Source organism: Bacillus rossius, chromosome 14 (genome assembly GCF_032445375.1).
Source record: "Bacillus rossius redtenbacheri isolate Brsri chromosome 14, Brsri_v3, whole genome shotgun sequence".
NCBI classification, from domain to species: Eukaryota; Metazoa; Arthropoda; class Insecta; order Phasmatodea; family Bacillidae; genus Bacillus; species Bacillus rossius.
The window spans coordinates 4,199,247-4,224,092 of NC_086341.1; the positions used below are offsets into that span (position 1 = coordinate 4,199,247).

Below are 24,846 nucleotides of genomic sequence, written 5' to 3' on the forward strand. Positions count from 1 at the left end.
AGTAAATGCCTACATTCTTATATTCCTTTATATCTCTTTCGTTTTGGAGTGTTCCCGAGCCATTCGGGGTCCTCAACATCACCCCTCCCCCCCCCCCCAGGTGGTTAAAGCCCCAAAATTTCGAAAGTTTAAATTTTTTAAAAAATCTTTTTTTTTTTTAGATTTTAAGTGTTTTCGAGTCATTCAGGGTCCTCGAACACCCCGCCCCCCCTCTAGGAAAAAGCCCCAAAATTTCGATAATTTTAGGAATTTCAAATATCTATTCTTTCGAGATGGAGTGCTTCGAAACATTCGAGGTCTTGAACCTCCACCCCCCCCCCCCCCCTCTCCCTTCCACAAAAGTGAAAGCCACAAAATTTCGAAAAATTGGAGGAAATTGTATTAAAATTAAGTCATTACGAACTAAAGTGTCCGGGGCATGGTGGAACTTTTACCCAAAGTCGACTTCCCACCCAATTTTGAGGGAGGGGGGGGGGATGCAAAACCCCAAAATTTCGAAATATTTCTTAAATTTAAGAATACTTTTTTACTATTTGGAGTGTTTCCAAGCCATTTGGGGCCCTCAAACTACCCTCCCCCCACAAGGAGTCAAAGACCCAATAATTAAAAAATTTCGGAAAATTTCCAAAAGCCTATTCTCTTTCGATTTGGAGTGTTTACGAGCCATTCGTGGTCCTCAACAACACACCCACCCCCCTCAGGGGTCAAAACCCCAAAATTTAAAAAAATTCAAATATCATTCTCTTTCGATTTTTATTGTTTCTCAGCCATTCAGGGTCCTCAAAATCACCACTCCCCCTCTGGGGACAAAGCCCCAAAATTTCGAAAATTTCAGGAATTTCAAATATCATTTCTTTCGAGATGGAGTGTTCCAAACCATTCGAGGTCCTGAACATCCACTTTCCGCAAAAGTGAAAGCCCTAAAATTTCTAAATATAAGAATATATATAATTGGATGTTGGCATGTATGACGTCGATAAACTCTTACACCGTTTGACCGATCGCCATGAAATTTGGCACATCGAAGTGTTTTTATCATGAAGAAGGTTTTTATGCTATCCATTTTTTTTGTAACTCGCCGCTAGATGGCGCTGTAGCGCATCAACTTCTAAACCTTTCAACCGATCGCCATGGGTAAACAGAAAATCATAGGTCACAGATACACAAACAGTAATTATGTATCATTTCTTAATGTCCAACACACTGGACATATCGCTATCCATTTTGCTGTAACTCGCGGACAATATATCACCCGGTGTTCAGCCCGGGCAAAGCCGGGTACTGCAGCTAGTAAATATATAACCCTTATAATATCGTCGAATTGCATTCTTATTTCCATTATTTTTTTCACTTATTGTGACATAGTAGGCTATTCAAAAAATATGACGAAGTTGCATACAAATATATCGGGGCTCCTTGCGCTGCCTAATGTTTCAAAATGCTCTCGCTGAAAATAATATAATGACTTCATCTAACTTAAGAGCATTTATTCAACTTCTAAAAATCGTAAAAATCGTACTTTATTCATAAGAAAATAAACATTAATGTTTATATTTAAAAAAAATGTATTTCACTGGGTGCTTCATTCTGTATATTATTTTTGTTTTTATCTTCTGCCAGCCATTTTACAAAACAGATAATGCGCGTTAGATATTTTGACCTTGAGTGCTTTGCCCTGTGTCGTGCATCTCTGCGCCCGGCGAGCCGAGCCAGTCGCTCGGGGAGAGTGTTTATTAGGCTAACGCTATGTCACGTAAGTTAATACTGTGAAATGTTTTGTAATTTAGATTCTGAATTATTATTTTATTGTTTCCAAGTAAATCTGTCTATATGCCGAGTTTGATGTGCTCTTAATAATTAGGTACAGGCTGAGAATCTCGAACTATGCTATCTTACACCTCTGTCGTGAGGCACCTCTATCAAGAAGTGTGTGACTGAGTGGTATGTTTTGTGATCGAGTTGTAATTTTTGATGTTTAACATCTTGGCTCTCTGTATAAATGGATTGTCCGCAACCGAAATTGCTTTACATATTGTTACAGTAAAAAACTATGCCTGTAAGTACCATGAAGAAATTCAGTCAGTGTATGTTGGAGGATTGCGTAAGCAAGTAACTTTGCATACAGCAATATTGAACTACTTTAATTCTGAATAGGAAAAGCTTAAGTAAGTTTTAATATGACAGTGACACACAAGTTCCTTTCCTTTTGATTCGGGCTAAAGCATACGAAATAATTACAATTTATCTAGCGTAACCACATATTATATTTGTCGTTGTAGCAGTTAGAACCATACAGAAATGGGACCTGTAGAGTGTCAAATATGTAGTAAACAACAAAACAATACTGCCACATACATTATGAAACATAAATTTGGGCAAAGCATGAATCATAAAAATGAGATATGCCATGACTGATTTCCTACTGTTTATGACGTAAATTAGAGGTGTAGTAAATCTAAGTGAGTAATTATTTGGTCTAAATTTGGTAGATTTAAATTTAATTTGAACTTATTGTACTGTAAGGTCCCTTGTTTAAAATCACTGGTTTTTAACCAACTTCACAGTTGTACAATACATGTGAAAAAAAATTAACAATAAGAAATCTAGTTTTATATGCACACACACTTTATATGTATATATGTAAATGCATACACATATTTACATATCAAATGTATATATATATACATTTATGATTGCGACCACTACGATGCCCATTCCCTTAGCAGTTTCCATAAAAATTTTCTGTTAGCGCGCCTGCTCCCGTGTGGGTAGCATTTCAGCAACCTTTCAAGGGGTTTGTAACTGGGAATAAAGGTTTTCATACCGAAAATATTAGCTAAAACCGTACTAGAACGTGTTCGATTTTTTCTGCTTTACCCACGAGCCAATGTTGCCAAGATGATTGACCCGCGTGTAAGAACATAAACCTGTATATATTAACTTATGCAAACATTAGGAAACGTATTAGTTTCCCAAATTAAATTTTATGGTATTGGAGTATTCTGAAATATATTTGGTAAACTAAAATAGTTACAGCATTGCTCTACTGATAATACATAATCTCCTACAAAAGTTCCCATTGACTTTGTTGTGCGTCTATAAAGCGCGCTATTTTTCAACTTAGGTAATGGAATATAATTTTTTTTCGATAAAATATTACTGATTCAAAAAATATGCTTACAGCAAATACCTACTAAAACATTTTATTTGTTTATCCTATTGTTATAATAACATTAAATTTATAGCTTAGTCATTTGGTTTGATTGTTTAATACAAGTAGTTTTAACAAATAATTAATTATCTAAATTTATTAGGAAATTATTCTCCATATATTATTACTGAATAAACTTAGCAAATCATAGAAACCCCACACCTGTTAGTCTAAACGAAAATGCGATGGTTTTCCTTCACTTCAGATTTCAGTTTACTATGCGAACTACTACATTAAACTGAGCGTGTTTATTTGTCTCACTTGTTAACGAAAATTGTTAATTAAAATTTCTTTTAAGTAGTAGAATAAGTTAGTAACCAATCAGTATGTACGTACGTATAAAATATGTGAATCGGGACCATTTGGAATTAGTACAATACAAATAGCACATTTAATATTGTGAATTAGTTGAATGAGTTGTCTTATTTATGTTATCTTATGAATATATAATAAATAAACTACATTTGAGCAAACTTCATTAATTTTACAATTGTTCGGTTTTTTTTAATACCGCACAAATTTGTTTTATTTTTTGCAAGTGAAGTCAGGAAGATTAAATACCAAGTTCATCCACCAGGTTACATTATTTTTAAATACACCGTGAGATTTTTTATATATTTTCAGTAATTGGTTGAATGGACAATAACATGTCTATCCTAGCCCAAAAAGCATGATTTGTCGGCAAATGCGTTGTTAGGTTTTCTGTTAGTATTCTAGGTATCGTGTGAATGGAGTAACTAATTATTTCTTCTCTTCTGCTAGATAAACTTTTGCTCATTTTTATTCCCATGGGTATAATTGAAGGTATAGCATAAATTTGGCAGCTGTGTAATGGGCTTAATTTAAATGAAGAATATTCGGTCCTAACCTTCACAAACAATAACTGGAGGATTAAATTCTGAAGTGTAAGAAGTTGAAACGCCAACGTACGAAACATATGTTCCAGATTAGGTTATCAACTAAATTTAAAAAAAAAAATGCTTTCTTCAAAGTCATTTAAAAACCAATTCCAAAAATTCTTTTTCATCAGAAATTATGTTTACCTTTTTTACTTGCACATACTCCCCTTTAGAACAAGGTTTTTTTTAAACCGATATAAGTTAAATCTACGCTAAAGTTTAATGACAGGAAAATGTATTAAACTGGGCATGTTTATTGGTTCAAGCAGAGCTAGAAAATTTTATCATTCAGTTACCAGTAATTTAATAGGTCTGTACTTTTAGGTAATATTATATCGATCTTAAAAATTGCAAGACTTGTGTTTCTATAATAAGCAGATAGAGCATTATAATTTGGGAAACTGTTGGCGTAATATAGGCTTATACTGTGAGTCTTGTACGGGATAGCCTAGCGTGTGGATTATTCAGGACACAAATATGCATTGCTGTGGACAGGGAAGCGAGCGGTCGCCAGCTACACGTTCCTTATCACCACGGCCTGCTATCATTCTCTCATTCTCTGCGTCTGTCTTTTCCCCTCCTCCCGCGTTGCGTTCAAGGTCGCGTCAAGGAAGAAGGGAAGAGGAAGGTGGCCGGAGCTGTGTCCCCCCCACTCCCCAGCTGCCCTCCTCCCTGCTCAGTGTTTCTTCGACTCGCCACCCTGCTTGGAGGAAAAACTACAACTCTTGAGCCCGAGCGGTGAAAAAATCGGCCACGAGGCGGGCCCCTTAATAGCGCAGCCCAGACTTGTTATCAACAAGAGATATCCCTGATACTGATGCTGCCGCCATACTGTTTACTTGATATGTACTAGCTGCATCTTGATCACGTGGTTCTCCAGAGAACCTTAGGAATATGACATATCTGAGGCTGTGTTTCAAAGAGGCAGGGATGTTTAATGTCATTACAATACGGCCAGGTAAAAGACTTGTTTTCCACCCTGATTGGTTTTCCATTACAAATGAATATTGCTCAATATTATATGATTTTAATTTTTTTTCTTCCCTAAAGTCGGGTACATTCGCGTACCAGAGTGGATATTTTTGGGTACAGGTTACAGACATTGTAATTTTAGTGCGTGTACCAAAAATTCGGGTACGTCAGACAACACTGCACTGATTTCAGAATTTAAAAAAAAAAGCATAAGCTAGTACACAGCAGGTCATGCGCACGATTTGTGCATGTTAACTACCACCAAATGATAATGGTAGATCACAAATAATTTAAGGTGTGCAGTGTATTAACAAAAAAAATATGTAAGTACATCAATTTATAAATATAGAATATTATTAAAGAAATAATTTACTACAGTTTGATTTTATATTACATTTAACACTAAATATTTCCACTATAGCAGAAATATACAATAAAAATCAAAAGAGGGTACTAAAGATTTTTTTATGACATATAAACTTTTGTAAATTATATTTGTAATAAGGCACTATTAAAATTCTGGATCTGTTTTGCTTGTAAACGTTTTGGCAACCGAGCAGAATTTTTACAACTAAAATTTAATTAGTTTTAATATACAGTTTCTGTTTATTTTAATAGGTAAGGAAAATAATGGCTCAAGAGTATTACTTTTCTTTCTAAATTGACATTAACACTTTAAATAAAAAATATATACATTTTCAAAGCATCGTGTGCGAAAATATAAGCATTAAATGTATTGTGTTTTTCTGTCCTGGCAAGCATCATTTTCGTAGATTCATGTTAGGCCATGGAGACCATCCTTTTGAATTTACATTGTGATGTCCACTTAATCCGAAAAAGACGCCAGATTCGCATTCATAGTTATCGATAAAGAGTTTTAATGAAACAAATTAATGACAATAAGTCTTTAGGCTCATAGCAGTAATAATTTCGACTCTCGCTATAAGCAGTGACTTAGAAAATTTCGCGGAATCATTTCGCGATAGGCTAGAATCCCAAAAAAAAAATGTTTGTCTTTTTTTTTTTTACTCAGTGTTTGGGTCACAGTTTATCTGATGTACTTCGGGCCAGTGAAAAAAAAAATTCAACAAAAGAAGTATCGTTTCACGAGCATCCCAGTTAACAGGTGTCACGAGTCAGTAGCCAATGAGCAGACAAAATTTACCCGGGTGCATAGATTATCATGGAGTTTATCCTGTATGTCATTGAAATCGAGATTTTTTTTTCAGGTCCAGCTACAAGTGCACCCACAGCAGGCAGAGAGATTAAAAGTAATCTCGATACATAAAAGGGCACTGACTAGCCTGTGCTCCCGAACCACTCGAATACCTCTACTAAAACTACCGCTGAAGTGACCTTGGGGCCCTTCATCGATCTTGCCCTGCTGCGTGTTCGCCAACCTTCAATCACCGGCTGTTAACTGCCCTATTTCCTGCGATCCTAGTTAAAGCACGGAGGATATGAAGGGTCTTTAACTGCACCCTTCTTTCCCCTACCCTCCCCACACACACACACACACACAAAAAGAAGATTCTCAATTAATTCACGGACGAAACTATATCATTAGGAGCATGCATATTTCGCGAAAAAATTCCGAGACTAGCTGAAAGTTAGAACACGGTAGCATCGTCCGTGTCTCGTGATTGGGCGAGTTTCTTTTCAGGTACATGTCGATTGTTACAACACCAATCACAGCGAGTCTGAGTGGAAACAAACGCGTCCTGGGTGGCTCGGGTCAAATACGGCAACGACTTCTCTCGCAGACGTCCGCCAATCGCAAGGAAGAAACCGCTGGCGTGAGTATAACTTGTTGCAGTCTAATAGGGGTTCAGATTTATTCGCGAAAAATGCCTGCCCCTATCAATGAATTCACGGACGATACTGTATGATACCAGCGGCTGATTCAGAAATCACCCGGGTGTACCATTTCGGATCCAAGTACCCAGGTACGTGTGATTAAGGCGTTAAGGCGTCAGCGATTGCTCACAGGTGCAAGGGGAGCCTGTTGCGGATGCACTGAATAAGCAAATTAAAAGCCGAGAATCTCTTGCCAGCAGTAAGATTGCTCTGCATGTGGACAAATAACTTAATCCTTTCTCAATTCTGAGGGTTTGATTTTTGTTAAAAAAAAAAAAAGTAAGCAATCAGTTTCATATCATATGCCTTTTGAGATGCTGAGACGATTTTCTGGACTGACAATACTTATCATTTCTCGTCTGTATTTCGTAGTGCTTTTAAAAATTTGTAAATATGTATATACATTAGCGCAATAACCATCGTATGAGACTTAGACTTGGCAGTTTGCTTCGGGTTAGTTAGTTCACAGCACAAATTCTTTGCCTAAGGTACATCTCAGGACCTTTTCGAGCCCCGTTTGGCTTCTGTCAGAATCTCAGGAGTATTTTGCCCCGACTGCCATCTTCTTATCCAATGTTTCGCTTCAGCGGTCTCTTTCATCTGCCGCCGGAACTGACGTAGTCTGCCTTCGGCACACATCGGACTTCATGTCGCCCGCCATTGTGGGCCACAGCACATCAATGCTCTGAACTTAATGGCCATAACACTTTAAAACACGGATCTGTTCTAACTTACCGAAAGCTAATCAAACTTTCCGCTTGGGTTTTTAAGTCAAATAAATTTCTGCAGTGAGATGATTTCTTATTTATCACCTTGTTTTAAATCATATTTCACTGAATTCAAGAGCAGCATCGTCGCTTGAAGTTATGGTTGTATCAAATACATACATACAAACATACATACATGCATACATAAATACATACATACATAGGGGAAGGGGGGGCAAGATGGGGACGCTAAGAAGAAATTGCCTTAAAAAAATAATGGTTGTTGCTAATATGGCGACACATATTTCTACAGGTGCACAAAATGTCAGGCTATCTTTGTAAACTAAAATGATAGTTACAGATTACTCACTGAAAACAATGGCAAAACATTTACGATCTCACAATAACACCCCATCTTGCCCCATACATGGGGCAAGATGGGGCATAACTTGGGGCAAGATGGGGTGCCATTATTTACACATGTCACATACATAAGCAGTGTCTTCGTCCTCATCGTCTTCTCCAGCACATGCACAGTGAGCCCACCCTTGACATTCTATACACTTAACCCACGCTTCCGTTGATTCAGAAAACAAATGACCACAAAAAATACACTTAGCATCGTCAGTTTCTTTCACTTCAGAACCTTTGTCCTTTTTCTCTTTGGGTGGGCCTACTCTTCTTTGTTGTCATCATTCTGTGCTCTAGGTTCAGCTTGTTTTTGCAAGAAACAGCACGTTTCCCAGTTTGAGCTTTCAGGTCATTTATATATGGCGATTCAGTTAAAATAACAGTTTTCCCACGGCGCCGATCACTATAATTGTTCCTTTCTTTGCCGAAATGGGGAAACGGCATTGTATCTTTTGGGGATACTCGACTCAATGCACCAGTGTTATTTTGTACAGTGGAGAACGAACAGCTAGGAAATATGCAATTCTTGTTTACTACAGGATTCGAGGACTCTGGTATGCTATCTTTTTCAGTGACATTATCAGGCATCATTCTGTCAGTAGTTTTGGACGAACAACTAGGAACAGAATTATCCTTCCATACTTGAGAACCCGAAGATTCTGGTATGCTGGCTCCTTCAACGACACTAGGCGCTGGTCTGTCAGTTGTTTCGGAAGGCAAGAAATCACTATCCTGAAAGACCTCAGGGTGTATTGGCCATATTCCCGTGGTTTTGAAACCATTGATGGCTGTCGTCATTGTGGCTTCTCGTAGAATAGCACTTCCAAACAAGCTGGCTATCTGATACATTGTGACAACACGCCCTGGGTGGCATTGCAACCAATGGTTACTGCAACTTCATAATATGTGCTGAGTGGCTTCATGAATGTAACGTCCAGTGGCTGGAAACGATGTGTGCAGTGCGGCGGGAAACAGAGGAGGATAACCCCGTTTACTCTTGCTAGATCAATTAGTTCAAGATTTTTTGTTTGTGTAGAATGGCCGTCAAACAGTAATAAAACACGATTATTTTTGGAGGCGTTAGTAAATTGCATAAACCGCTTGAACCACCTTACAAAAATGTCGGACTGCATCCAGCCTGATGGATGACATTCGGCCCAAGTTCCAGGTGCAGACCCATCCAACAGTTCGTCTTTCATTCTCTGTCGAGGAAATATCATCGGTGGCATGTAAACGCCTGGTGCACGGACATAAAGTTCTACAGTTACTGTTTGTCCTCTCTCTGCCGATTTCAGAGCTCCAACTTGTTTTCTTCCTTTCGAAGAGATGATTTTCGATCTTCACTTTGGCACTGATGACACACTTGTTTCATCGCAGTTGTACACTCTGTCTGGAGTAATTTGGTATTGGTCATACAGCTGTCCTAATAGTTAAAAAAATTGGTTTTTACTAGACTATTACAAACGAGCAGGTATGGTTTTTAAACCTATAATATAACTACAACTTATCAAAAGCATTACTCTTGGCATGACAATATTTAGGAGCTTTTAAGGAGCAAGATGGGAGCAATGTTAAGGGGCAAGATGGGGACGTCCCCATCTTGCCTCAACTGTAGCATAATACTTAAAAGAAGTATAATAACTTTACAGCTTTTTTAGTCAGTTCCGCGGTTACAGTATTAAATACCTCAAACACAATGTTATTCAATACAAGCCAAGAAATATAACATTTTAAATCGTGGCTTACCTGTTGGCCTTGCCAAAACCAATTAAAATAAGATCAAAACAGTGAGATACAATAAAATGGCCACCGAACACAACTAAATACTCCAAGCTTACTAAAATCTTGTACGCCGAGCCAGCGTGACTTGCTCTTCGATATTAAATCCTTTCCCGTAAGATGGCAGCACCATGCAGACAAATAAACACCTGCCCCATCTTGCCTCACGACCCCATCTTGCCCCCCCTTCCCCTACATACATACATACATACATATATGAATCTTTAACGAAACGCTGCATCGGCTATTCTTAAAGGATCCTTGCAACTCTTCGTAAGGTGTACAAAAAAATGGCTGACTTGTTTTTAAAGAGTCACTTTTTAAGGATACGTTAAGAGCCGTTGTTTCGCTGAGAGAGAGAAAGAATTTCTCTCGTGCCGGGGGAATTCTTGCCAGGGTCTACCTGGTCAATCCGCGGGGAGCCTAAGATGTACATCAAGTTCTGTCCCTGCCCGAACACGCCCAAATATTCACCTTCGGCCAACCTCGGGTTTATTTATATATATTTATATTTCTCTGTTAATTATAATGCAGCTATTCTAACCTAACTAACCGTCCGTAGTGTTTTTAAGTGTTTTAATGTAGCTAACCTAACCGACCACTTTTAATATTTGAATTAATTTTTTCCTGCGCAAAAATAAAACAAATCCCGATGTTGGCCGAAGGTGAATATTCGGGCGTGTTCGGGCAGGGACAGAACTTGATGTACATCTCAGGCTTCTCTCAATCCGCGCACTGCCTTCACCCGGTGTCGCGGAAAGACGTTTCACTCCTCAAGTGTTTTCCCAGGCATGCGACTGGGCTACCGAGGTCAGATCGATGGCAGATCCAACCCCTTCCCCCACTTCTTCTTTCACCTCTCCACGTCTCCTTCGCAACGTCGTGTCAAGGCTACGGCCTTCCCCCGGTCTCTGCTACCTCACTGCTCCTGTTCTTCCCTCCTCAGCTGGATGCAGCTGACTGCCTTAAGGCCCTGCCACACCTGCCACACGGGAAGCTTTCCCCAAAGCCTTCTTTTCACAGACGAGAGAGACAAAACCCGAAGTTCACCGAAGTTCATGCTTTTTTTCCGTATCTTTTATGTAGCTATCCTAACCAAATCAACCGTCCACAATTTTTTAAAGTATTTATAATGTAGCTAACCTAACCTAACCTAATTTACCATTAGTATCCTTTTACCAACACCGCCATATGTATTTACAATGATCCAAAAAAAAAAACCGAAGATGCACGAACGGGCGTTTTGCTCTCTCGTCTGTGAAAAGAAGCATTCCCAAATACTCGGCGGAAACTCGAGTCATCCGACTTGTCGAACGAACGTGGCTGAGCCAGTGACGTTTTCGGAACACGTTACAAGCCTCCAAACTCTATTCGACACAACAAACTGGGAGGTGGTGTTGAAAGCGACAACCCTGGCAATGTGACGGGACCTCGACCGTGAGACTGGCTGACGTGTTGACGCGCCGATAAATTATAAAGCGCAGTCGACGTGTTTCCGGGTTTGTACGACAGCGCGCACCCGGATGTCGTCACTCACTCGCGCGACTCAGAAGCTGAGCGGTTCTGATGTCACACAGAGGCCAAAGTTCCAAATCACACGACGACATTCCCGGAGGACAGGGCAAAACTAGAGGCGTAAAAGTAACGGAAAAAAAACGTACCCGTATGTATTCGTTGCTATAACAATTAGTACTCGTTACTATCGTATCGTTACGTTACTCGTTACTTCTGATACCTCATAACATGCTATGTTATGTTAGAGCAACGAATCGAGCCGTATTGCGTACGCGTACAGTATGACGTCGCGGCGTCGCAACATTCGTAATACGTATGTAGAAAACAAACTTATATATTACATACCAAATTGTGTAAGGTGCATTTTTTCACTTTTCCGTATTTTGAACCAGACTTGTGTTTAAGTCATTCTACATTTAATTTGATTTAATAGGTACAGTGTACAACTACAAGTGAACTGTTCCACACTACGAAAAATGCGAGTAACGAAATGCATTCGTGTGTGAAGTTTCGTTGCTCGTTACTAGATGCCGCCCCCGTTACTCAGTACCGAATACATGCGGTTTGCTACAGCTCTAGGCAAACCCCGACCATTACCTGTCGGCCATCTCGAGACACTGGTCCCACCCATGCTTTTACACTTTACATGCCAATTTTGACCGCACAATGTTTGTAACAAAAAAACATTCCCTAAACATAACCAAAAGTCCCAAACTGGTCCTAACCGCAGTTACCGTCGTTCTGCAGAAGCCATTCCGTGCACAATTATTCGTGTATATTCCCGGAACGAAGCATAACGTATCTGAAATAATGTAAATTGTATTTTTGCAACTTTATTGTGATATTGTTATGGTCACCTGCTGTGGAATCACAAAAGTTAGTCCTAGATTTTAGACACAATTTAAAAAAAAAAAATATTAAACACAAACCGTGTAGTAGTATACTACTGTATCATCTGTACTATTCCCATAAATTACCTCACAGCTGCTAATGACTAAACAAAAAATGTATTAAACTGTAACAATTTTTTTGTATAATTAACTCCTGTTATGCTTAAAAATTTTTTTTTAATGAAATCCAAATGACAGTTAAAAGTTTTTTTTTTTTCACCACAGTTTGTGACTTGATAGTAGATGGAATAAGTCACTTCAAGCCATAGTATCGAAACAGTGACACGCAAATTCCTACTATTACGTAGAACTCTGCAGTAATAATTTTTCATAAATAACATTCATAAACATTTCTTATACAATATATATTTATCTTACTGCCATTGTATTTACTCAAGTATTGTCAACGCAACTCATTTAATGATAAAAGAAAAGAAAGCAATAAGAAATGGAACAGTTGCCACAGACGCGAAGTACAAAGGGGGTATTCCAAGACGCACGGGTGAGGTAACGAATAAGCACAGTCTTGTTAGGATTAAGAACTTAACCTAACTCGCGGGCGGGCCGTATTCCAGAACCGTGTCCAAACCGAATCCCAGAAACGAAACGACCACCGTTTTAATAAACTATGCACCTGCGCGAGGCTGGACTGGTTTCAACGCATTCTAACGGACGTTTAGAAACCACTGATACAACTGTTACTGCAGAAATACTATAGATAGCAGCACCGTTGCACGAAACTCCAGCCGCGTTTCTAATTTTACCAATTACTTTTTTAAGTTGGGAACATTTTTTGTAATGGCCATTAAAGTGTACAAAATGTATTCCAGGATAGTTTCGCTATCATGAAGTTTCACTTGGTACACCAACACACTCTTCCAACGTCTCCCGATGATCACAAAATGACTATAAAAGAGTTAATGGCGCCAGACATGAGGTTAACCATCTGGAAGAAGTCCACGAGATAGTGAGCTCTGCGCATGCGCGGAATTTGCGCAAAAGCTCGGCAATTGAGTTGCCGAGGACGGTGCGCGTCATTTGACCTAAAATTCATATCTCCTAAACGTCACTTGACCTAAAATTTAAAATAATCCTTCAGTCATTTTACCTAAAATTCATATCTCCTAAACGTCATTTGACCTAAAATTTAAAATAATTCTTCAGTCATTTGACCTAAAAGTCATTTGCTCTAAAAGTCATATCTACTAAACGTCACTTGCCCTGAAAGTCAATTCGCCTAAACGTCATTTGCCCTACTAGTCATTCGACCTAACAGGCATTTAGCCGAAATTCATTTTAGGACGAATGACTTTAGGGCAAGTGGAGTGTGCTCGCCGAGGACACAAAAATCCGTTCCCCAAAAATAAGGGGCTGGCCGTATAAGGTCTAGGAATACGGTTACGGTATAGGTATAGAATATTCAAAACCCGAACCCTTATTTTTGTGTGTTGGAATACCGGCTTATAGGCTCTCCTTGACTAGTTGCACTGGCTGTGTGAGCCATTTGACACTACCGCGCAATGGTGCCACCCCTAGCCCCCTTTACCAACACCCAGGTCCTCTAACCAACCTCGGGGTCCCTGGGAGATCGATAAGCTGAACCCTGCCTCACGCGCCTGAATCTGGGCGCGCTTGGGTTGGGCAGTTCGGTGGGGATCCGCGCTGCACCGCCGTGCTCACGCGGGAAGGGACACTGGCGCTACTCATAGTACCGTTCTCACGCGGGAAGGGACACTGACGCTAATCGTACTACCGTGCTCACGCGGGAAGGGACACTGACGCTAATCGTACTACCGTGCTCACGCGGGAAGGGACACTGACGCTAATCGTACTACCGTGCTCACGCGGGAAGTGACACTGGCGCTCCTCGTACTGCGGTGCTCTCGTGGGAAAGGCAACGGAGCTGCTCGTACTGCGGTGCTCACGCGGGAAAGGACACTGGCCCTCCTCGTACTGCGGTGTTCTCGCGGGAAAGGCAACGGCGCTGGTCGTACTGCAGTGCTCACGCGAGAAGGGAGACTTGCGCTCCTCGTATTGCGGTGCTCACGCGGGAAGTGACACTGGCCCTCCTCGTACTGCGGTGCTCTCGCGGGAAGGGAGACTGGCGCTACTCGTACTGCGGTGCTCACGCGGGAAGGGACACGGCGCTCCAAGATGACCGCCGGGGTCAAGTTCAAAGTCATCCAAGATGGCCGCCGTGACGTCATATTTCTACATGGCCTTTGTTTTGTCCCCGTGCCGCGTCAGGCAACGACAAACCGTTGCGGTATCGTGTCTTCTGGGGGTTTATTCTAAGTTTCTCGGAAAAGAGTTCCCGATCGTGATGCCACGATTATCGGAAGTTTTTTACAATATGGTATTCTAAGTTACTTTCATCAACTCGGAACCTTTCGATTCTCGGAAGCCAACGATCGGCATGTTTCGAGTATACAATTGCTGTCGAAAAACCTTTGCCGATCGGGAATTAGCAGCAAGTTTAAATCATGGCGGATGCACGATTTATGTGTATACAAATAGTTAAACATTGTCGAAAATAGTACATTTTTGGGCATGATTTATTTTTATGATATTTTACGTAGGTGTCAATTGTGTTTAATAATATTTCGTAAAATGAAATGTTTTCCCAGTAGCATTGAATATGTATGATTTTGGGGCGTTATTCAAGTAGTTGACCTAACATTCATGAGAGGGCAGCAGGTTTGCGGGAGTGCGAGGCAGTAGCGCGCGCTGCGGCGAGTAGGACTACTACAACACGTAATCGGAATGAAGATTCGCGTCAATTACCGTTTCCCGAGTGGTAACAGTAGTCTAATTACTAAAGATATTTGTACATTTATTAAGTATAAAATATTGGTCCATAATACATGAACAAATATCTTCAGTAATTACTTTTACCACTCAGGAAACGGTAGTGGACGCGAAACTTAATTCCGATAAAGTGTTGTAGTAGTCCTACCGGCCGCTGCGCGCTACTGCCTCGCACTTCCGCAAGCCCTGCCATCTCGTGACTGTTAGGCCAACTACTTGAATAACGCCCCAAAAACACGAAAGTATTTCTTCATATGGAAGCGACTTCTATCCAATCAAAGAAATTGAAAAATTACATAATGTAAGTAGTGATCCAAATACACAATAACTAAGTGGGAATGTAAAGACGTTCTTTCTATAATAAAAATATTATAACGAATATGTTATGCAAGTTAATTTAAAAATAACCCAACTTTCAAAATACCTATTCATAAATAATTCGCCTGTTTCAGATATCAAAAGTTTCAACAATAACTCATCGTGTGTATTTTGTTGCAGTCGTGGAATTCGATGAAAATTTTCTCCGCGAGAATTCGGGGTGCTCCTCCATAAAATAAAGCAACATTTCAATTTGCCTCTCACTCACACGAGATCGCCGAGCAGCCATTATTTCAACCGACCACGTGCAAACAACTCTAAACATTTCACTTCAAATATCCCGTAAAAATAATTTAAGAAATAAACATTTTTCGCTCGCTCGAGCACTTTTAAAATTACTTAAGATTTTTATAAATACTTTCATCAACATTGAAACATCTGAAAAGTATATTGTCTTATAAACTCTGTGTTTTTATTTATAAATTTGTTAGAAATATGAAGTGTTTTTTTGCTGTTATGTTGCAGTTTTCAAATCTCATCTTCGCTGCCAGAAAAATTGTAGAGGGGGAAATCGTAACCCGAACTTTGCCGAGATAGTTAGGCCTCGTAACGATACCGCGCTTAGAATAGCAATTTCAGTACCTTTCGATTACGATCGTTCGGAACCGTGTGCTGCCGATCGGCCAAAGAGCTATATGTCGGAATCGATATCGAAATGTTCCGATAGAAAACGCTGGAAACTTAGAATAAACCCCCTGGCCCGCCCAGGGTCACGCCGTGACTCAAGTGACCCCGTGAACATCACACGCGAGGGGTAGGGGGAGGGGGAGATCACCAGCTCGTAAAGAAGCCAGCAGCCGCGGGAGTGCTGGCTGGCGCGCGGCGTGAGGGGGCGGGACTAGCCCCTGGTCACCATCTCGCGGCGTGGTGAGGAGGAGGGAGGGGGGGGGGCTGGTGCTATAACTGTCCCGGCCCAGGAGCGCCGGCTAACTCAGGCGCGCCGCGTCGCTCTCCGGGTCGCCTCCGCACGTCTCTAGCCAGCTAGCGTTCAGGACCGGGGGATTCCCGGGACTTTCCGATTCAGTAGAGGAATCGGGAATTCAAAATCGATTCCCGGGACTTTCGATTCAATAGAAGAATCTGGAATTCAAAATCGATTCCCGGGACTTTCGATTCAGTAGAATAATCGGGAATTCAAAATCGATTCCCGGGAATTTCGATTCAGTAGAGGAATCGGGAATTCAAAATCGATTCCCGGGACTTTCGATTCAGTAAAAGAATCGGGAATTCAAAATCGATTCCCGGGACTTACGATTCAGTGGAGGAATCGAGAATTCAAAATCGATTCCCGGGACTTTCGATTCAGTAAAAGAATCGGGAATTCAAAATCGATTCCCGGGACTTACGATTCAGTGGAGGAATCGAGAATTCAAAATCGATTCCCGGGACTTTCGATTCAGTAAAAGAATCGGGAATTCAAATTCGATTCCCGGGACTTTCGATTCAGTAGAGGAATCGGGAATTGAAAATCGATTCTCGGTTCTTTCGTTACTCGACATCGACGGCCTAAGGTTCCTCTCTTCCTCTCCCCTGGCGAGGCGAGTCAGTCTCCAGTCGGTGTTCTGACTGCCGCGTGCTAGTGCCTGTGGCTGCTGCGCCAGTACTCTTTGAAAGTTATGAAAATAATAATTGCTATTTTAAGTAAATAACTCTGTGATTTTGCATGTGTTAAAACGATTATTTGTTTAAATTATTTTTTATTTTTATTTTTCAAAGTTAAAGTTGGGGGGTAATGCTGAGAAGTGATTTTTTTTCACGTTAGTAGACACTTTCTGCAATAAAAAAAATTGTAACAAAATGTTTGTCCTTTTACTCGTGATCACTAAAAACTTGTTTAATCCTTCAAAATTAACTATTACTACTTCAAACACCGACTGCTGCACCGTTTATTTAGAAAGAAAAAAAAAACTACCTGGTACCGAAAGTACCATGATTTCTCTGTTCCGTTGAGGACTAGTATACCGAAATTCTCGGAAACACATCACCACAGGCCAGAATGCCAACATCTCTCCTCCAGACACGTGATTAAAGCAGTCGCTTTTCTAACAGATTTTCCTGGACCATCAGCTGGACAAATGGATCCCCATCCGACGAAACAAAAGCAAGCACTTTGTCCAGCGACCGCACATAAAGCGATTAGTGTGCTGTTTGTTCCCTTATAAATCCTTTCATCCGACCCACCCGCTTTGCTTTTTTTTTTTTCCCACGAGAACTCGCTTTTATTTGTCTGGTCTCTTTGCGAGTCTGGTCGGTTTATTAATTCCAGGTCTGTCTCTTCCTGATTCTCGCCTAGTGTAACTCGCGCGAGTACAGAGGGGGAAAGGGGAGAGGGAGGGGCAGTTTGGCTGATTGGGTGCTCTTTCGGAAATAACTCCACTGGTTTCATTTCCAATCAAACAGCCACATACACGACACAAACATCAGCCGGCTTGATTTTTTTTTTGTTTTTTTTTTTTTGTAGGGAGAGGGGTGGGAAGGAGGGTCGGGGAAAGGTTGACGAAGCTAAACTTCAGTCAGTGGGTCAGGCCCTCGTATGCAGCGAACCTGGGTTAACGAACGCTCTTGTACGTACCTTGAATTCTGCGAAGTAAGTTTACATACAGCCCAAGATATTCCTCAAAACAATTCCAAAGTTGGGGTTCGGTAATTTTTTTTTCAGCAGTTTCAGCAGCTTGATTTGATTGTAAACTTTTTTTTAACTGTCATAATTTTCATAGGCTGCTAAACAAAATTTAAAAATTATTGCTGTTATGAACCTTTTTTTTCCACATCTGTTTGTCTGTTTGTGTCATTCTGTAAATGGCCTCTAGCTGTAGTAAAACCAACTCAAATAAATAAATATATATATATATGTTTTAATTTCGGCCCGCAAATGTCGACGCAGCTGCTGCGGCAGCGAATTCTGGCGGTGGTTGTGGAAACCACGTCTTGATTCGCGTCCAGAAATGTAGTCCAGAAATATGGGTATATTTATCACGCTGGCATTATTTTAAAGCATCATGCGTTAAATTCCGTGTCCGTTTTTTCGGAAATTATAAGTGTATTTGGCAACACGATAACGCATGAATTTGCTCGTTACCTTGGTCAGGCGTTTACACATCACTGGCTAGTACCAAAAGAATCAATTGCAATTTTTTTGACGTGACAACGTCTAATAAATCGATGAACGCCGGCTGCACGCACGAAAAAGTGTCCCGTACCGCACATTGTCCCACTACGATGTGTCCCGTTACGCTCATTGTACGCTCGCGCGGCATCTATCTTTCTTCCACTAGATTGGAACAACCATCGATTTGACTTTTCAATAATGTTTTCGTCGTTTGAATTATTATTATTATGTAATTTAACGATCGTCCACCGATTTTCAGCACAATCGGTACAGTTATTTATAAGTAATGTTGAATTTCCAAATACGTTTTTGTACGAACAATGTTGTTTTACAGTTACACATAATAATTCAAATTACACCCGGGATCTTTTGCACAATGTTTTAAAAAATATTGTAACACATTATAAATAAGTATGGTGTATTTGGGATGCGTATTTGTTATAAAATCGTATTATGAAAACGAAATAATATTATTCCCCTATGGTGCTGCTATCTACGGTGACGGACGCGAACCGAACGAATAACGCTATCTATCCGCGACACGTGAACTGTTTCGTCGACTGTTTATAAAGTGAAGTGAAAAGTTAATGTTTTCATTGCTTATTACAACAATTTCGGCAATAAAGGTTAATTATTCTTGCCTTTTAAAAATATGATTACTAGCATAATTTCAAGTATTTATTCTTTTATTATTAAAATAAAAATGATTCAATTTTATTCATAAAGTATGCAATCATTTCATCAATGTTTTGTTAAGACGTCACGTTAAATTATCGTCCGTAAACCGACTTTACAGACAACCAATTTTTTTTTTTTTTTTTTTTTCAAAATCCCTCCCTCAACTGCCCTGCGTCACCCAGGTAGTTGTGGCCAAGTGGCCATCTACCTCGGAACCGCGACTGACGGTAAACGCCTCTTCTCGTGACCGCACGGGAACGAGCCAGGCTGATTACAGGCTCGGAGGGCTGCAATCATACCAACTGAGCGGACGCGAATTGCTTCCGGGGATAAAACGAACGTCATTTCGCCGAATCGAAGGAGGGCTTGGCTTCTGATTCGGTAATACATATATACAGAACCAATACCAGTTACACGGTTCCAAATGACCGAATTTTCTCTAAACACCGCACGTGAAGTTTATGTATGTATGTTTGTTTTTTAAAAGGGGATAGGAATTACTATAAAGTTTTGAACTGATTTTTTAATTTAATTTTTTTGTGGTTTATTGAAGCAGCATCTGCAAAGTTTCGAAATCGTGTGACTTATTTTGCGAATATAAATAATTGCTTATCAGAATAAAACTTTTTAAACGAGTTTTAAAAACAATGTGCATGTATTAATAACCAAAATTTATAAAAGCACATGCATTCAACGGAACGCCCCTGGAAATGCTCTGAACTAGGAGGTTGTTTAACCCTCAAATTTGAACCGTCGAGCCAAGACATACGGGCTGGTCTCACCAGAACAGTTGAGTTAATAACTTTTTTTTATGGCTATTAATAAGAATTTCTTACTATATCACTGTTACATTGGGATTGAAGAGCTCTTTGCAAAAAACAACCACAGTCCATAAATTAAAATTTATAGAAGCAAAAATGTTCTTCCTTTACTGGTCCTAGACAATACACTTATGCATATTAGTAAAGATTAGTATAAAACCATAATTTATGCACGTTTTTGAAGAAAGGGGCTTTGATAAGAGCATCGTTGTCTTACATATCAAGCAAGCATCATTTCGAAATCTATATTAGTCAATAAGTTATAAGCAAAATGAAAATAGCATTGAATCTTATGAGGTTAACGCGGGTTGCGTAGTGCCCCTGAAACACTGGAGTGGCCTCTTAATGTCCATCACACTGGACATATCACTATCCATTTTGCTGTAACTCGCGGACAATATTTATCACCCGGTGTTCAGCCCGGGCAAAGCCGGGTACTGCAGCTAGTAAGTATATAAATCAAAGCTACATTTAACTACGTAAAATTAATACTAAAATATTAAATACGTTAACTGATTTAAATAATTACAAGAAAGGTCTTCTCTGATCTAGAAGTAAGTGCTGCCAATTTAAACGCAAGTCAATTAACCATACCAATGTAATTACACCACCCAAGAAAACTAAAAAAAAAGAATAATAAATAAATACTTTACAAAACTTAACCAATAATAAAATTAAAAAAGCTGTTGGTTATATATATATATATATATATATATATATATATATATATATATATATATAAGCATGTACAAAGTTCTTTAGAAAGTCCGACGTCTTTGTAAACTGGAGTTACAGTTTCTGACGGTAACGTTTGCAGTCTTGTGTATTTGAGAAGTTGTGCAACAATGGGCAATGAGAGGGGGGAGGGTGCCGCGGGGACGCAAGTCTCCGTGTGCTGCCCAGAGCGTCGCACGGGCGGAACATCATGCACAAAGTTGCAATAATTAGCGGCCGCAGCGCTGCCTGTCACGACAGGGCCGTGTCTAACCTCCCCTCCACCTCGGGAGCTGCAGCGCCACCGTCGCCTCGGAATAAGTACACGTCAGGTCTGTTCCCTCTGTCTGAGCAAGCACGTGTTGCGGAGGAACATTTGTTGTGCTTAGAGATGTTGGTTTTCAGCTAAATGTATTTTTTGCAAAAATAATAATAATAAAATCCTGTTATTTCTGGGACTTTTTTTTTTTTGCTAAACTAGGAAATTTTTCCAACGAGTTACTCTTTCATAGAAACGCAAATAAACATTATCAGCCATATTATACGAAAATAGACAAATAACCAAAGAAGGTAGCCATGTATGTGGGGAAGCCTACAGCTCATAGAGATGGGAGCCACGCCCGAACAGTTCCGAAGATCGCCGAACGCTCGTTGGGAAAGGAAAAAAAAATTGCAAGGATTTGTATTGTTTACGGTCAGAGTATTTTAAGAGCGCTACCCTAACCAAACTTTCATTTATAGCATACAAACATTTACTGACCAACTTATCGTAGACTTAAGCATTAAAATCAAATGGAAAATTGAACAGACATTTTACGTTTCAGATAAACACACAACTAATAGAATCATGGCCTGAGCAACAAAAAAAAAAAATGCAAAAGTCACAATAGCCATTATAGCATGCATCTACAAATATTTATAACTTATATTTATATATATTTAAATTTTAATCAGGTACCTTGAGACGTTAAAGTTTGAAAGTCAAATTATTCTTAACAACATGTCTAATGAACTTCTTTGATCAGCTAACAAGCACAATGTTCAATAGCAACAGCCATATTGCAAATTTTAAATAATCAGAAGTACCAACACAACCTTCAAAATATTTTCAGTTGCCTTACAAAATTCACACCTGTTACAGAGTTGTGTACAGTTATCAAAATCAAAAATCACCCCATCATATATATATATATATATATATATATATATATATATATATATATATATATATATATATATATATATATATATATATACACACACACACACACACACACACACACACACACACACACACAAACACAATGTGCCATAATATATTTTTTGGAAATATCAATTATGTAACCCAACTTTATGAATTTTGAAGTAAATTTTTTGTGTTAATTTCAAAATGGTCTAGTTTATTCAATCAAAAAGAAGTATACTTGAAACGCATGTACTGAACTTTTTTTAGTGGTGGCCAATTTTCTTATTAAATCTGGTTACACAGCAAATATATTTTTGGTGCAGGTTGCTTTCAGCACAGAAATGAAAACAATTTACATTTGTGCCACAAGACCTGGTTCATGCCATGATGCAATAATTTTTGATGGATCAGGTCTCGAGGTTTGAGAAGAGCAACGCATAAAGGGCATTGTGCTAGGAGAGACTGGTTATCCGTGTTACCCATATTTATTCACACCACTGTCAAATCCAGACAGATGCTGAAGAAAGATGCTACACAGCTCATATTTACACCAGGATTGTTGTGGAGAGGACATTTGGTGTGTGGAAGCGAAGATTCCGCTGCCTTACAAAAAAATACTGGAGCACAAACCTGAAAACATTGTTGCTATAATTTGTGCAACTGCTGTTCTGCCCAATATTAGCTTAGACGTTGAAGCTCCTTTACCCGAAGATGAATTCCCTTAGGGTTCATGTTTGATGCTCCTATAGCAGCAGCTGCTGAGAATCTCAACAGGTCATCTTATTCGTGCAGATTACATTCGACGTCGGTTTATGTAACATATTTCATATTTTCAGTTACAGACATGAGCTGGAAATATCAAATAACTGTATTTGACAAAGTAATTACGTCTTTGCACTCTATAAGTAGAGGATTTAATACTGAATATAAATATCAGACTTAAAAATTTTCTTGTGATCAATCCCTACTGAAGTAAATATTTGTGTATTTTCTACATGATACGAGACTTTTCTTTTTAGTTCAGAATATGATAGGCTGTGAGTTGGCTCCGATGATTCAGGAGTCTGGACTAAACACATAAATGCTATTTAATTGGCAAATATTTATGGAGAAGTAAAAAAGTAATTATCTTATAGAGAGTCATTAATAAATCACAGACATCAGGCAAGCCAAGTTTTAAAAAAAGTTTCTGGAGCCTTTTTCAAGTGTTTTTGTACTGAATCAAGAAACTATAGTAAAATTCACATTAATGCGTATAAAATATTTGCCAATTTTTTTTCAACAAATTGGTATATATCATGAATCCTCCTTCACCAAACATAAATACAAACATTGCCATGTAACTCACATATTGCATTTAACAATTTGTCAATATATTGTTTACATTTGTCTGCTGATTATCCAATCATTGGGCCAATGGAAAAGTCTCAATGTCATTATAAAACATATTTTGTTCACCTACATATTTTACAAATAAATATATTAAAATAATGTGGAGCCTGTTAAAAATTGTAATATTATAATTGCTCAATGTAACATACCAGTTACATTATCATGTAGTATCAGATTTTAATTTCGGGATATACAACAGACTGTTGACAACATTATTTACTTGATAAATAAAGGCAATAGTGAAAAAATAAATGCAATAGTGAATAACCTTATTTTGCCAACCATATAAGGCCAAAGCACTGTAATTTCTCATACTATTTATTCGATAACATGCAGGTATTTGGCCTTTCAACTATTTTTTTTTCGAGAAGCTTTTAAAATTACCATTAGTGAATGTACATCTGTTGTTCAGAAATTAAAAAAAAAAAAAATTCCAAATAAAGAGTAAGTAATTAAATAGATTAAAACTTATATTTATCTGATCACATGTGATACATTCAAGAAGTATTACAGTTTGTTTTAAGAAAAATTTGTTTTTAGATCTAGTGGACACCAAATGTGAAACAATTCAATAGCTTTTATTTTTTTCAGTTTGTTCTAAGGTAGTAAGGCTTCTTATTGAACCCGGTGGTGCAGATTTCTTTTATCATTATTATTATTATATTTGCTGATAAGGTAGAGTCAGAAGACTACCTATTTTAGCCGTGCAACTTCCAGAAAATTTTTGTAAGGTTTTTCATTTCATGGTCCATAAATCCCAAAACACTCGTCAACTCAAACGTTTAAACATATATACATATCACTTTTTCATGGACACTATAACTGCCGTAATTTTGCACAAATCACTTCCAGATTGATACATAAAACATAGTAATTAAAAATCTCAGGTGAAATTGTTAATGGGCAAAATCCTAACAGGGGGGTAGGAATGGAAAAAGGTTTTTTGGAAAACAGAAAAATTGCTGTAACTCCTATATTATGACAAATATTGCAATTTATTGAGGGTGTTACCACTCGGAAAAATATCAGAATTAAATTTTGGATAAGACCAACTATAACTGCAAGGAGTGGAAAAAACATGGGATGGAAGATCAAAAAATTTGTAACATCCTTCTTACACACACTACTAAGTTCATTCAAATTGTTTGTAAATTATATAATCTTTACTTAAAACTTTTGTCTAGAATAATTTTTTATAAGATGAACCATTGTTGTAAGGGGTTGAAATACAGGGGTAGAAACAAAAGAAAAATAATTATCTTCGTACCATGACACTATTAAAACTGTTCTTATGTATTATAAAACCTCAAAATATTGTCTACAACTTTGTAAGAAATAATTTTTTATCGACAAAAAATTTCTTAACTTATCTAATACTTTGGTCTGAAACAATTTTTGGTAAGAGGAATCATTACTGCAAGGGGTTGAAAAACTTTCTAAATATTGACTATCATATTTGCTTAAAGTAAATTTTATGTAACCAACTACTGCAAAGGGTGTAAAAAAAAATGGTTGAAAT

At 38.7% G+C, this 24,846-nt stretch overlaps 1 protein-coding gene across 6 annotated transcripts in view; it reads right to left on the reverse strand.

Annotated features, from left to right (window-relative positions):
- The window catches only part of LOC134539044 (ryanodine receptor), a 243,278-nt gene that overhangs the window by 208,711 nt on the left and 9,721 nt on the right, over positions 1 to 24,846 (reverse strand). The window lies entirely within an intron of this gene.